Here is a 14651-nt window from a genome sequence, read left to right on the forward strand (position 1 = left end):
TCTGGGGTTCTCGTTCAGCTAGGCACTTATACAATTCTGATTGTTCAAATATCTACATTCTACATGGCATCACATGAAGCCTAAGGTATCGTTTGGTTTACGAAATGTAACGTAAATGATAATGGTAATGATTCACAATTGAATATCGGCGGTAACAAATTTAAATAACGAGATATCCATTTGTAGTGTGGTATCGATTACAGTTGAACTTAAACAAACATGATTTAACATTATCGGTTACACATTACGTTACCAATATGTGAATCAAACGGCACCTAAGTCTGATTGTTTGGATGACTCATTTTAAACCTAACACCCTTTACAGGTCTGGAAAATAAAATAAGGTGGCCATAAAAGAACTGTTTTGATGATCAGTTTGCTTAGCAAATCAACACCTGGTTTAGCCACTATACATTCGATCTGGGCCGATGGCTGCGAAACCAAACGGCCACAAATGCGTGCAGTCTTAACATGCAGTCGGAGGAGCGATTGCATCTTATCCTGATCGCCGCGGGCCACGGCAGAGGGTGTTTGGCGGAGTGGTGGGACGGTCGATGAGTATACATCCTTGCAGCTCGTGTGAGAGGGCGGCGATCAGAAGAAGGTGCGCGGCGGCGCAGCAACCACCGTGGAGGAGCTTTTTAGAAGGAGCGCTTGGCTTGGTGTGGCGCATACGATACGAGGAAAGGAACACAGGTATAGCAGCGGTAGCCACCCAAATTGGAATTTTGCTTTTTATGCTAAATGAGTTGTGCTCGTATACCATTGAAGTTATATATGTTTTGTTTTAATATTGCCTTATGTTTGTCTATTTGAAATCCAATACCATTGAATTTTGTTACCATTGAATTATGCTTTTTATGCTAACAACCCGCTTCCATGTAGGGAACAGACATACCTGTTTGGTTCAGCTTTTTCTGTGGAGTGAATTTAGCTGTGAGAAGAATTTGAGGATCGTAGCGATTACGTGCGGAAGAAAATGAAGTGGTCTAAAGGGTTCATTATCTATAAAACGATGGATTCCTACTATCATGACGAATAGACCGATTTTGTGTTCATGTTGATTTTAAATGGTTTTTATCAAACGATTTTTATCGAAACGGGATAAAAAACTTGGACGTTTGGCAATCCGCAACAGCTTTGGTGACGAGAAGCTAAAAAAAGCTCAAATAAAAGAATCCAGGATTTGGTATTGTGCCAGTCGAATGCCATGCGTTTGGATATCCACGAAATCACTTAGGAAACCTATCCCAATCCCAAGAGACCTGTGCGCTCATGTATCCTAACCCACGTGCTCAATACCAAGCTCCGGCCACCGGTTTTGGCTGAAAACGTCCCTGGTCGTGTGGCTGGTGGAATATATGGAAAAAAAGAAATAGGAGAATTTTTCAAAATTCCGAGAATGATCAACTTGTTGTCGCCCATCAAATCAAGGAGGATGTCTTACAATACAGTGCGGCCTTCTCTATCTTTTGATCAGAGAGTTCTATAGCGGTGGTTTTTAGGGGGTTTTTGTTTTTTTTTCTTTCTTTCTCTCTCTTCTTCTTTTTTTTTTTGTAATGGTTGTAGTTGGGACTTTGTTGGCCAGTAGTCCCTGTATTTGGTTAGTTGTACTGATTCTCCTTCTTTAAATATATTCGGCAATCCTCTTACCATCCTTTCGAAAAAACTTACCCCTTCGGATTAGACTACTCTACAGTCTCCTAACAATTAAATCCTACCGAATAGCCTACTTTATCCCTTATGTCTTAAGTGTTATCGGATCTTAGTACAAAAGTTTAGCACCCTAAGTTTAAACTCTATTCTAGCATGGTCATTATAGAACTATAAATATAATAATTTAATTGTATAAAAGTAAATGCTCAAAACAGAGGAAGGATCGAGAACACACAAATGTTTATGTGAAGGATCTAGAGCTGACACTCCTTACTAGTTCAGTCATCGTTAAAGCAGCCACGTAAGGATGTGTCTCTCTCTTGATCCTCGTAAGGACCAACTGTTGTCTATGAGGTGATTATTTATCACTCTAGAACGATGAATCATCCACAATCATTTACATTATAAGTTAGGTTACCTATAGTCTTCATACAGTGGTGATCACCAAACTCTCAATAACCACCAGACTGTCTAGTTGACATCGATCAACCACAAACTGTTATTTGGCCTAAAGAAGCCTAATGAGGAAGGTGGATGCACACTTATTTTTCTCAAAGCACTAACGAGGTTTCTAATCTCGCGATTACCAAATCTCAAACACCTCACTAGGTAAAAGCTCTCCCCTTCTCTTTAAAGAGTCCCTTCAGCTAAACAAAAGAGCAAAAGACATCATATGGAGGAGATGGAGAGGTATTTATAGCGCCATAACATGGAACTAGTAGTTACCTCTTCACTCAGCTTTCACGGGATATAATCAACTTCTAGCAACTTTCTTTGAAAGCAAATGTAGATGGATACGTAGACCAAATAATTAGAGCAATATTGGAGCAACACACGTACATAAGATGGGAAATATATGTATCCGTAACATATATTAGTAAGATAGTGCCATGCACAAAACAAGGAAATCAAAGGAAGCAATCGCCAATAAAACGGTGGCTAATAAACAACCAACCTGTTGAGCGCCGTATTGAGCGGCCGGACGGTCCGGCCCTGAGGCCGGACGGTCCGCGGTCCGGACAGTCCGCACCTGTGGGCCGGATGGTCCGCGCATGCGCAGAGCAGTTTAGGGTTCCGAGTTTTTGTGCTATGTTTGTTGGCTAGATTTGCGGAATTAACACGGAATCCAGTCGTGTAAAGGGTCCAGCCCCCCTCCTCTATATAAAGAGAGGTCTACGGCCGATTTGTAATCATCAACAATCGAATCAATACAATTTCTATTTCGCATTTTATCTTAGGAGTAGTTCTAGTCTAGTTTAGGTTTAGCTATCCAATCCCCAAATTCTTCGTCTCTCTTCGGCTCTACGTCGATTAGAGGAGTCTAGGTCGGCCAGCCCGAGCCTAGACACCACCTAGGATCTCTACTCCCCGACGGGGTCCCTCCCGGGAGCGAGATCCAGGCGCCGTCGGCGATCTCCCGCCGTCCCTGCGTACGCGCGGACCGTCCGGCCCCAGGGCGCGGACCGTCCGGCCGTCAGGCAGGAGCCCTAGCCGCGCACCAGGCCGCGGACCGTCCGGCCCTGTGCCGCGGACCGTCCGCCCCTGCGCAGAGAGCACCACCGCGCCTCGCACCAGGCCGCGGACCGTCCGGCCCCGCGCGCGGACCGTCCGCCCCTGTGCAGAGGGCACCGCCACGGTTCTTGTTGAGTGTTTGGTGCTCCAAAAAGGCGTCAACATACTTTTTGGCGACTCCGCTGGGGAAAGCACATCTAGGCTCATCAAATCGGCCCTCAATGGCCGGTTCAAGGGAGAGCTCTGATATTTCTCCAAGCAACATCATAGAGCCGACTTGGGAAACCTTGCCGGCTGACGAGCAGCTCCAGTTCGAGGAGCACAAGGAGCGGATGATCCAGGAGGCGAAAGCAAAGTTCTTGGCCAACTTCAAAGTGGACAGGAACAACAAGGTCGTCCGACATCGGGCGACGGATCCGGCTTCGCTCCAACCCACGCCAGATATCCCCAATGTAAGTAATACCAACGATCTGCAATCTCTTAGAAATTATGTAGAAGATCAGCGTGAACAAATGCAGAACATCATAGGGGGTATGCAGAGCGATCTTAAGAGACTAGTACGTGCATTTGATAAATCTAGTACCGCAAATTTTCCTTCGCACGAGGTTGAGTTAGGAGATAACGCGTGTAACCCATCGGCTACAGGTTGTCACGACCAGTCACAACCCCTTTATGGGATGCCGATGGACACATACCCTAAGCAACCGCAAATCGGCAGCAAACCAGCCGATCTGCACATGCCCGGACCGTCCGCGCGTGAGCGCGGACCGTCCGGGCCAGCAACAGTCGGGCCTATTTTTAATGAGCTACCTAGATATGCGCCCGAGCCACCACACACGGCACAGAACCCAAACTACCCAGACGGACGGTCCGCATATAACCACGGACGGTCCGGGTACGTATCCGGACAGTCCGCGCATGAGTCTTTTGAGGAGGATTATTACATGAATCCTCGCCCGTCCCAGCAACACTTCCCATCACACTATGCGATGCACCAGCCCATTAATTCAGGATCCAGAGCCCAGGAAAGCTTTCCGGCCCCACCTAGAAGGCTGGAAAGAAACGATCAAACCTATGAGCCATATAGGGCAAATGGAAATGCACCACGTAGCTCAAACCAATGGGGGGAAAGACAACATGCTAATATCCAGCCAACCCCACCTATGTTTGACCAGAGAGCCGGTGGTCTCGCACCGGCTGCCATTGATATAGTAAGGGAAGAAATAGCCGGGGCGTTCCGAGATAAGCTCGGAGTAAGCATGGTCCCTGGGGGGCAATCATATCGGAAACCTTATGACAGCCGATTTGATCACCACCCATACCCACAGGGAACCAGGATACCCGAATTCACAAAATTTTCGGGTGATCAAGGAAAGAACACACGTGAACACATAGGCCAATTTTTAGCACAATTAGGAGAGTTGGCCGACACAGAGGCATTTCGCGTACGTTTATTTTCATTATCTTTAACAGGAACTGCGTTTGCATGGTACGCCACTTTACCTCCTAATTCCATTTCATCATGGGGGGATTTAGAACAAAAATTTCATGATCATTTTTTCTCCGGTGACTATGAGTTGGATTTGGTAGATTTAGCGTCGTTGCGACAGACAAAAGATGAATCGGTTAATGATTACATCCGGAGATTCCGAGATACAAGAAACCGATGCTTTCAAATTCATTTAGCAGAGAAACAGCTAGTAGGATTAGCTTTTAATGGTCTGCGATATTATTTAAAAGAAAGATTAGAAGGCATCCAATTTTTTACACTAGCACAGTTACACCAGAGAGCTTTGGCTTGCGAAAGCCGGAGCAAAGAAATTGCTAAAACAATGTGTCACAACGTACACATAGTAGAATGCGACCAAAGTAGCTCAGATGACGAATCAGCAGAAGTGTACGCTGCTGAAATGGTTTGGCCAAAGCAGGCTAAATCTTCGGCTTGTGCTTCCTTACAGCCGGTTCAAAAGAAACAGCAAGAGGAGGTAAAGTTTACATTTAATGTTGGTAAATGTGATAAAATATTTGATGAGTTACTTAAAAATGGCAATATTAAAATAAATCACACTGTTCCATCCGCCGACGAGCTAAAACGTCGTGCGTACTGCAAGTGGCATAACTCATTTTCTCATGCCACTAATGATTGTAATGTATTTCGGCGATAGATTCAATCGGCCATTAACGAAGGACGATTGAAATTTCAGGAAATGCAGGTGGATACAGAGCCCTTTCCGATGAACATGATTGACTTCGAGGGCAAGAAAGTCTTGGTTCGGCCAAATACAGCCGATAAAGGCAAAGGCAAGGAAACAATCATCGGCAATGCTAAAAGGGCCGATGGAGATTGTAAAGTTGCTTGCAGGAAGGTGGTGGCCGAGAAGACTCCCGATGGAGGGGAGACACTGAAGGTGACCATCACAGCCTCTAACACTGGGGGGCAAGCGCAGACAGGGAGACAGTTGCGGGAACCCGTGCTGCGCATCACGGACAGTCCTGACGCGGACGGTCTGACGCTTCCCCGGACGGTCCGGACGACTCTGGCGGACGGTCCGGCCATGCTCAGGACTCGCAGCGACCACGTACCTTCAAACCACGACGACCAGAGATAGGTACGTGGAAAACAAATACATTTAAAGCAGCTGGTCGGCTGATCAAGCCTGGCCCGACTTTCGATCAATTGTTGTCTAAATATGTGAAAAAGAAGGCCGACCCCAGTGACCGGCCACCGAAGCGACCCCGCTCACCCATTCATGAGCAACGTCAGGTCAGGCCGATTGGACCACCTCACCAATCGGAAGAAATGAAAGGTCCTATTGTACAATTGAGACCTAACATGCCGACATGGACCCCTCCACCCCCTTATCCATCTATGCCATATCCATACACATACTTACCTCCACCATATGTCCCAAATCAGATGTGGGGCATGCCACCATATCCATTTGGGATGCCACAGTACCCCGCCTGGGGGGCACCCCAAACATCCGTTTTTGATAAGTTGGCGCTGCCAGTGCAAGACCGATTAAGCGCTGGTGAATCTGGTCACCAGGCACAGGCCCAACAAGATTGCCGGACTACTCGGCCTCCTAGGCCGACCAATCCGACAGGGGGGCATATGCCTGCAACAAAAAAGGACATCATCAAAATAGGCACTGCAGATGTTGTCATACAAGAAGATAATAAAGGGCCGATGATTTTCGACGAATCGGCCAACACAACCGAAAAGGATACGGCTACCATCAAAACAGTCGATCCAAAATACTCCATGCCTCGATGGTGCCCAGCGGGATTGACACGATCCCAAAAGAGAAAATTGCAGCGCCTAAGAGCAAAGGAGAGCCAGGAGAAGGAGGCGGAAAAGACATTTAATGACACACATCCACTATACCCGCCACCGCAAAAGAAATGGAGACCGAAGGCCGTTGAGAAAAACAAACGGCCACAGAAATAGAAAGTCAATCTACACCAGGCGCGGACCGTCCGGCCCCTGCGCACGGACCGTCCGCCGTTCACCAGGAAGTCTCTGGACGACCTGCACCAGGCGCGGACCGTCCGGCCCCCGCACGCGGACCGTCCGCCGTTCACCAGGAAGCCTCCAACGACACGACAACATCAATGGAAGAGGACGACCTGCTGGGAGAAGACCTGGTCGACTACGAGGCTTCTCCAGAACGCCCAGGTATGGATGTAAATATTATTACATTTTCTGTCGATTGTACTATTATCGGCGACGATGAACCTGTTGTCGCCCAGTTTGATTTTGGTCCTAAAGAAGCCGCCTTTACTAAACCAAAAGAATCGGTAAATCATTTAAAGCCGCTCTTCGTGCGCGGCCACATTGATGGGATACCGATTGCTAAGATGTTGGTAGATGGAGGGGCGGCTGTAAATCTGATGCCTTATTCATTATACAGAAAATTAGGTAAACAAGATGACGAACTTGTCAAGACCAACATGACCCTCAGCGGTGTTGGAACTGATAGTTCGATCAAAGCCAGGAGAGTCACGTCCGTTGAATTAACCATCGGGACTAAGACCCTTGCTGCTGCATTCTTCGTCGCTGATGTAGAAGGAAATTACAGTTTAATCCTAGGCAGAGATTGGATTCACACCAATCAATGTATACCTTCTACATTACATCAAATGCTGATACAATGGGTAGGCGATGACATAGAACAAGTACATGCTGATGTATCGGCCTGCATCGCTATGGCCGATGCCCCTGTACTCTGGACTTATGAGACTGCTACATGTCTCACAGGAGTAGACTTTTCTGATTATCAATTCATAAGTATAGATAAGAAAGGTTTCATTCCTGTAATGCTAGAGCCGATGGAGAATCGGCTAAATCCTAAATAAAGTTAAAATGATGAATACACACAAAGTTCATGAGTCTTTGGTCACAGACAGTTCGGCCGCCAAGGCCGGATGGTCTGGTCTTTCACAAAAGAGTTCGGACTTCAAGACCAAACATATATCACAGCGAAAAGACAGTATTACGGATGATCCGGTCCCCGAGACCGGAAAGCCCGCCATCACACAGAGATCTTCTGATTCCTCTGTGGGGGACATGATAGAGGAATTCAGAGATCTTGATAAACTAGGACAGGGGTTTACATCGGCCAATCCTTTGGAGGAGATTGACATAGGAGATGGTAAAACTCCAAGGCCGACTTTTATAAACAAGACCCTGGAGACCGATTCTAGAAATGAGATGATCGGTCTATTGAAGGAATATTCAGATTGCTTTGCTTGGAATTATACTGAGATGCCTGGATTAAGCCGAGAGATCGTAGAGCATCGGTTGCCTATTAAATCTGGTTTCAGACCTTTCAAGCAAAGAGCTAGAACATTTCGTCCGGATCTTCTCCCACGCATCAAGGACGAAATCCACCGGCTGCTAGAAGCTGATTTTATCAGACCTTGCAGATACGCAGAGTGGGTCTCCAATATTGTGCCGGTGGAGAAGAAGGAGACAGGTAAACTTAGAGTATGCATTGATTTTCGCAATTTAAATAGAGCAACTCCTAAAGACGAATATCCTATGCCCATAGCCGACACATTAATCAATAATGCATCAGGAAATAGAATTATTAGCTTCCTTGATGGTAATGCCGGATATAATCAGATTTTCATGACCGAAGAAGATACGTCTAAAACGACCTTTATATGTCCAGGCTTCATTGGTTTATTTGAGTGGGTTGTCATGACATTTGGTCTGAAAAATGCTGGTGCTACTTATCAGAGGGCTATGAATTTGATCTTCCATGAATTGTTAGGAAACACTGTGGAAGTTTACATTGATGATATTATAGTCAAATCGGCTGAGTTTAGTTCTCATATAGCTGATTTGCGTAAAGCCTTTGATAAAATGCGTCAGTATGGTTTGAAAATGAACCCACGTAAATGTGCTTTTGGAGTGTCGGCTGGTAAGTTTTTAGGATTTGTCATACATGAACATGGTATAGAAATAGACCCTGACCGAATCAAGTCTATTCGGAATGTGGGACCTTCGACCTGTAAGGTCGAGGTACAGAGGTTTCTCGGCAAGGTGAATTATTTACGAAGGTTTATTTCTAACCTAGCCGGGAAGATTGATGCGTTCACCCCTATTCTTCGGCTTAAGAATGATGCCGAATTCGCTTGGGGGGCAGAACAGCAAGAAGCATTTGATCTCATCAAAAAATACTTATCTTCGGCTCCCGTATTAAAAGCACCACGAGCAGGAGTACCATTCCGATTATACATTGCAGCTGAGGATAAGGTCATTGGGGCTGTTCTGACACAAGAAACTGAGGGGAAGGAGCATGTGGTGACATATCTAAGCCGAAGGTTGGTGGATGCTGAAACAAGGTACACTTTTATTAAAAAGTTATGCTTATGCTTGTTTTTTGCATGCACCAAATGTAGATGTTATTTACTGTCTAGTCATTGTACTGTTTCTGGTCAAGCCGATGTGATCAAATACATGTTGCATAACCCAATTATGAGTGGTAGAATTGGTAAGTGGGCTTATGCACTCGTAGAATATGACTTGGCCTATGAACCATTGAAATCTATGAAAGGCCAAGTCATAGCGGATTTCATTGTAGAACATCGGGTTAATGATATTCATGAACTAGACATGTCATACCTCACTATTACTCCTTGGACTTTATATTTTGATGGATCGGTTTGCAATGAAGGGCAAGGAATTGGCATTGTGCTTGTTTCACCAAGTAATGTCTCCTTTGACTTCTCTAGCCGATTGAAAACTTATTGCACTAATAATCAAGCTGAATATGAGGCCCTCCTATTCGGCCTAGAACTTTTAAATGGTATGGGAGTAAAACATGTGAAGGTATTTGGTGATTCTCAGCTGATTGTCCAACAAGTGTTAGAAGAATATCAATGTTTTGATGGTACTCTAAATAGTTACCTTGAGAAATGTTGGAGCATAATTCATTCTTTTGACGAATTCAGTATTCGGCATATCTCTAGAGTTGAGAATCATAGAGCTAACGATTTGGCACAAGATGCATCAGGTTATCGGATAAAGAGAGGAAAGTTTCACAAAACTGAAAATCTGATAACCGGTGCAAAGCCAAATTCCCAGGTCGCGGACCGTCCGCGTGATGACGCCGGACCGTCCGGGGGTACCAGAAATGTTCTTTTGATCAATTCGGCCGACAATGAGGCCGATGCAAGTGATTGGAGGACACCTATACTTAATTATCTACGAAATCCCAATATAAGGACAGATAAGAACATTCGGCGAACAGCTTTCAAGTATGTTTTGATGAGTGATGAACTTTACCGCCGAACAGTCAATGATATCCTGCTTAAGTGCTTGGGCCCAGATGATGCTATATTAGCCATGACCGAAGTACATGAAGGAATTTGTGGTACTCATCAATCAGCTCCAAAGATGAAGTGGTTGTTGCGAAGGTCTGGTTTTTATTGGCCTAGTATGATAGCTGATTGTTTCAAGTACTACAAGGGTTGCCAAGTGTGTCAAAAATTCGGCGACCTACAGTTAGTCCCTGCAGCCGAATTACATCCTATCATCAAGCCTTGGCCGTTCAGAGGATGGGGATTAGACTTTATTGGAGAAATTCATCCTTCATCATCAAAGGGGCATCGGTTTGTGTTAGTTGCCACTGACTACTTCACCAAATGGACTGAAGCCGTTGCTCTAAAGAACATGACACACAAGGAGGTAATTGAGTTTATAACTGAGCATATTATTCATAGATTCGGCATTCCCCAAACCTTAACTACAGATCAAGGTACTTCTTTTATGTCAAAGGAGGTACGTGAATTTGCTGGATTATACAGAATTAAGCTGCTTAATTCATCTCCATATTATGCTCAGGCCAATGGATAGGCCGAGTCTAGTAATAGGACATTGATTAATTTGATAAAAAAGAAGATATCTGATAATCCTAAACATTGGCATAGGATTTTATCTGAAGCTTTATGGGCTCATAGGATATCTAAACATAGGGTTACTCAAGTGTCTCCTTTTGAGCTTGTCTATGGGCAGGAAGCAGTGTTACCTGTGGAGATAAGTTTGAATGCTGTCAGGTTCGCCAGACAAAATGATTTAAATGCTACTGATTATTATAATTCAATGATGGATAATATTGATGAGGTGACCGACAAGAGGATGATAGCTTTGGGAGCAATAGAGAAAGACAAGATCATGGTAGCCAGGGCCTACAACAAGAAGGTCAAAGCAAAATCATTTCAAGTAGGGGACCTGGTGTGGAAGACCATTCTGCCTCTAAGGAGTAAAGACCGGAAGTTCGGGAAATGGTCACCAAGCTGGGAAGGCCCTTATAAAGTAAAACAGGTGATGTCTGGCAACGCCTATTTGCTGCAAACATTACAAGGCAAGGACTTGCCTAAGGCTTTGAATGGGCGTTTCCTCAAACAGTACCATCCTAGTATGTGGCAGGATGCCTAAGAAAACCGATGTAATCACATCGAGTTAGTTGCTTTTGGTTTGCTCAGCTCCACCAAAAGGCAGGGGGGCATATGTTGAGCGCCGTATTGAGCGGCCGGACGGTCCGGCCCTGAGGCTGGACGGTCCGCGGTCCGGACAGTCCGCGCCTGTGGGCCGGACGGTCCGCGCATGCGTAGAGCAGTTTAGGGTTCCGAGTTTTTGTGCTATGTTTGTTGGCTAGATTTGCGGAATTAACACGGAATCCAGTCGTGTAAAGGGTCCAGCCCCCCTCCTCTATATAAAGAGAGGTCTACGGCCGATTTGTAATCATCAACAATCGAATCAATACAACTTCTATTTCGCATTTTATCTTAGGAGTAGTTCTAGTCTAGTTTAGGTTTAGCTATCCAATCCCCAAATTCTTCGTCTCTCTTCGGCTCTACGTCGATTAGAGGAGTCTAGGTCGGCCAGCCCGAGCCTAGACACCACCTAGGATCTCTACTCCCCGACGGGGTCCCTCCCGGGAGCGAGATCCAGGCGCCGTCGGCGATCTCCCGCCGTCCCTGCGTACGCGCGGACCGTCCGGCCCCAGGGCGCGGACCGTCCGACCGTCAGGCAGGAGCCCTAGCCGCGCACCAGGCCGCGGACCGTCCGGCCCTGTGCCGCGGACCGTCCGCCCCTGCGCAGAGAGCACCACCACGCCTCGCACCAGGCTGATGACCGTCCGGCCCCGCGCGCGGACCGTCTGCCCCTGTGCAGAGGGCACCGCCACGGTTCTTGTTGAGTGTTTGGCGCTCCAAAAAGGCGTCAACACAACCGATGGCAAAACAAATTACCAAACTTAATAAATGAACGCTCTCAGAGACGAGACGATCGACCACATACAAACTGAAATACAGGCATATCGATGCACAGCTGAACACATACAAACACTACTGTGTACAGTGCATGCGCGTATATGAGATGAAAGTGTAAATGGAAATCGATCCACAAATTAAGGAAACAAAAGAAAGTGTAATTGGAAAATATCAAGAGACGTGAGACCAAATTAGAGGGGGGGGGGGGGGGGGGGGGGGGGGTGTTTACGGGGCTTCATGTACGCTCTCAGTCTCGGTCCAGCCGCCGACTGTGGTCACGCTCACGTACTGCTGGCCGTCATGGCAATACGCTGCGCCTTCGATGGCTGTGGCCTCCCCCGGGCCAGCGTTCCCGCCGCCGTTGACGCAGGTGCCGGCCGCCTCTTGTTTCACGATTCCTCCCCCGCCGCCATGCACAAGCTGCGTGTCCACCAACAGCGCCCTGCGACCGGCTCCGGCCACGGGAGGCACGACGGAGCACAGCTGTAGCAGGACGCCGGCAAGAACGAGGACAAGAACGGCGTTCCTGGCCATGCCTGCCATCTCAAGAGCACTGTACTGCTGATCGCTGGCAGGACTAACTGGTGTTTGTGTGTGTGTGCTGCTTCAGTGCAGTAGTGGATGGTTCTTGCAGCCCCTGTGCCGTCGAGGGCCTCTTCGATCCATATATATACGCATACAGATGAGACGGCGCAGTGCTTCTTGCAGCCCCTGTGCCGTCGAGGGCCTCTTCGATCCATATCGTTCGCTTCTTGATCCGATAGCTGCACGCAGATGCGCAGGATCGCCAGATACATTTTTTTTTTAAATCCATCGATATATATAAGCAGAGCTGACACCTAAAGAAGCTGTGCAAACCGCTCTTACTGGCATGCACGGTTGCTCAGATAGAGTTCAGGCATTTTTTATTACTACTGCTGCTGCTACTAATAAAGGACGACACTTTCTTTATCTTTTTCTTGCATCGTTTGTTAGTTTCCTTTCCATGTTGTGCTAGGTGCTACTGAATCGACATAATTGGTGTCTTGGTGATGTGTGTGGTGCTTGAATTGATGGCCGGCCCATCCAATCTTCATGTGGAAATGATCAAACGATTCGGTCGGAGGTCATTATTGTCGTCGTCTTGCCATCGATCTGGCAAAAAAAAAATGTAAACTAGGTTTCAGATCTTGATATGGTGTTAATACGGCCTGATTCACTAGGTTCAGCAAACAACGGTTGCGCTGGGCGCTGGCTCCTTACGAAGTTCTATGCTAACCACACACAGAATTACTGGCGTGCACGATTGAAGCTAGCTGTATAAATATATATCCAAATAGGATTATTACGATACGCTTCGACAATGATTATCGGTTTTGCTTGATTAGTGCTCTGCACATATCATCCCTCGTTACCCGATTGTAGTGCTGGGAATTGGGCCGGGCCAGACCAGCCCGGCTCAAGCCCATCGTGCTTCGTGCCAAACTGGTTCAGGCCAGAAAAGCCCAAACAATTTTTGGACCGTACCGTGTCAGCCCGAAGTATAAAAACAGTGGTCCAGCCCAGCCCTAAACCATGTCGTGCCTTCGTTAGGCCGTGCCGGCCCAAGCCCGGCCCGTATATTTGACCACATAAAATCAAAATATTATAACCATATAAAGTTTATAGCTTACTAAATTAAAGATATTAAACAATTCTAGCATCATTTAACCACATAAACTCCAAATATAACAACAATATAAAGTCGATATCTTACTAAATTAAAAAAATAAACAGATTGGGCTTAATTGGGCCGTGCCGGCCCAAGCCTAGCCCATCTATGCGGGCCTTGCCGGAGGCCCGACGGGTCGGAATTTGAGGCTCGGCCCAGACTCGCCTTTGGGCCGTGCTAGCCCGGCCCATATTATTTCGTGTCGGGCCGTGCTTTGGACTCTTATTTCGGGGCGTGCTCGTGCTGGCCCGAAAAGCCCGACTCAGATTCCCAGCACTACCCGATTGTCCCAGTCTGATGCTTTTCTTCTCCTTCTATGTTTACGGTTGACGTTTGTTTTTATTTTCATATTTTTTCCTCACATGTTATCCGGAAAGGCGAAGTTGGAATTTGCCTTTTTATTGGTTTATATCTTAGGCAACATATCTAGCAAAAAAAACTGCCTCGGAGACTGGTGCACTGACCAAATTGGGTGGCCGTTCGGCCAGCCTAAGGATTTTCCTTTATGTAGATGATGTGGTCTTATTTGTTAAGTCAATTAAAAAGGAAATAGAGACAATCGTTAGGTTACAAACCTTATTTGGTAAGGCTACGGGTTTGGTGACAAATTTTCAAAAGTCCATGATCGTATCGATCCGTTGCCAGAGACTACTGCTCAACGACATCCTTAGCTGCTTTCTAGCTAGAAGAGCAGTCTTCCCCATTTGATACCTAGCTTCCCACTAACCAAACCTAGGCTTAGGAAAAGAGAATTCCAGTTCTTGGTAGACAAGGTTTTAAGCAAGCTAAGTAGTTAGAATGGGAGAAATTTCTCGGTGGCGAGCCATTTGACTCTTCTTAAATCAGTGATTACCTCGCAACCAATCTACCTACTTTCCACACTCAATGCTCCCAAGGATATTCTAGCTATTATCGATTCCAGAAGGAGACATTTCCTTTGGGCTAGTTCTGAAAGACTAACATGTGGAAAATGCAAGGTTAATTGGAAGTGTGTGGCGAGACGACCAAA

The sequence above is a fragment of the Zea mays genome, chromosome 7 (assembly GCF_902167145.1).
Source record: "Zea mays cultivar B73 chromosome 7, Zm-B73-REFERENCE-NAM-5.0, whole genome shotgun sequence".
NCBI lineage: Eukaryota > Viridiplantae > Streptophyta > Magnoliopsida > Poales > Poaceae > Zea > Zea mays.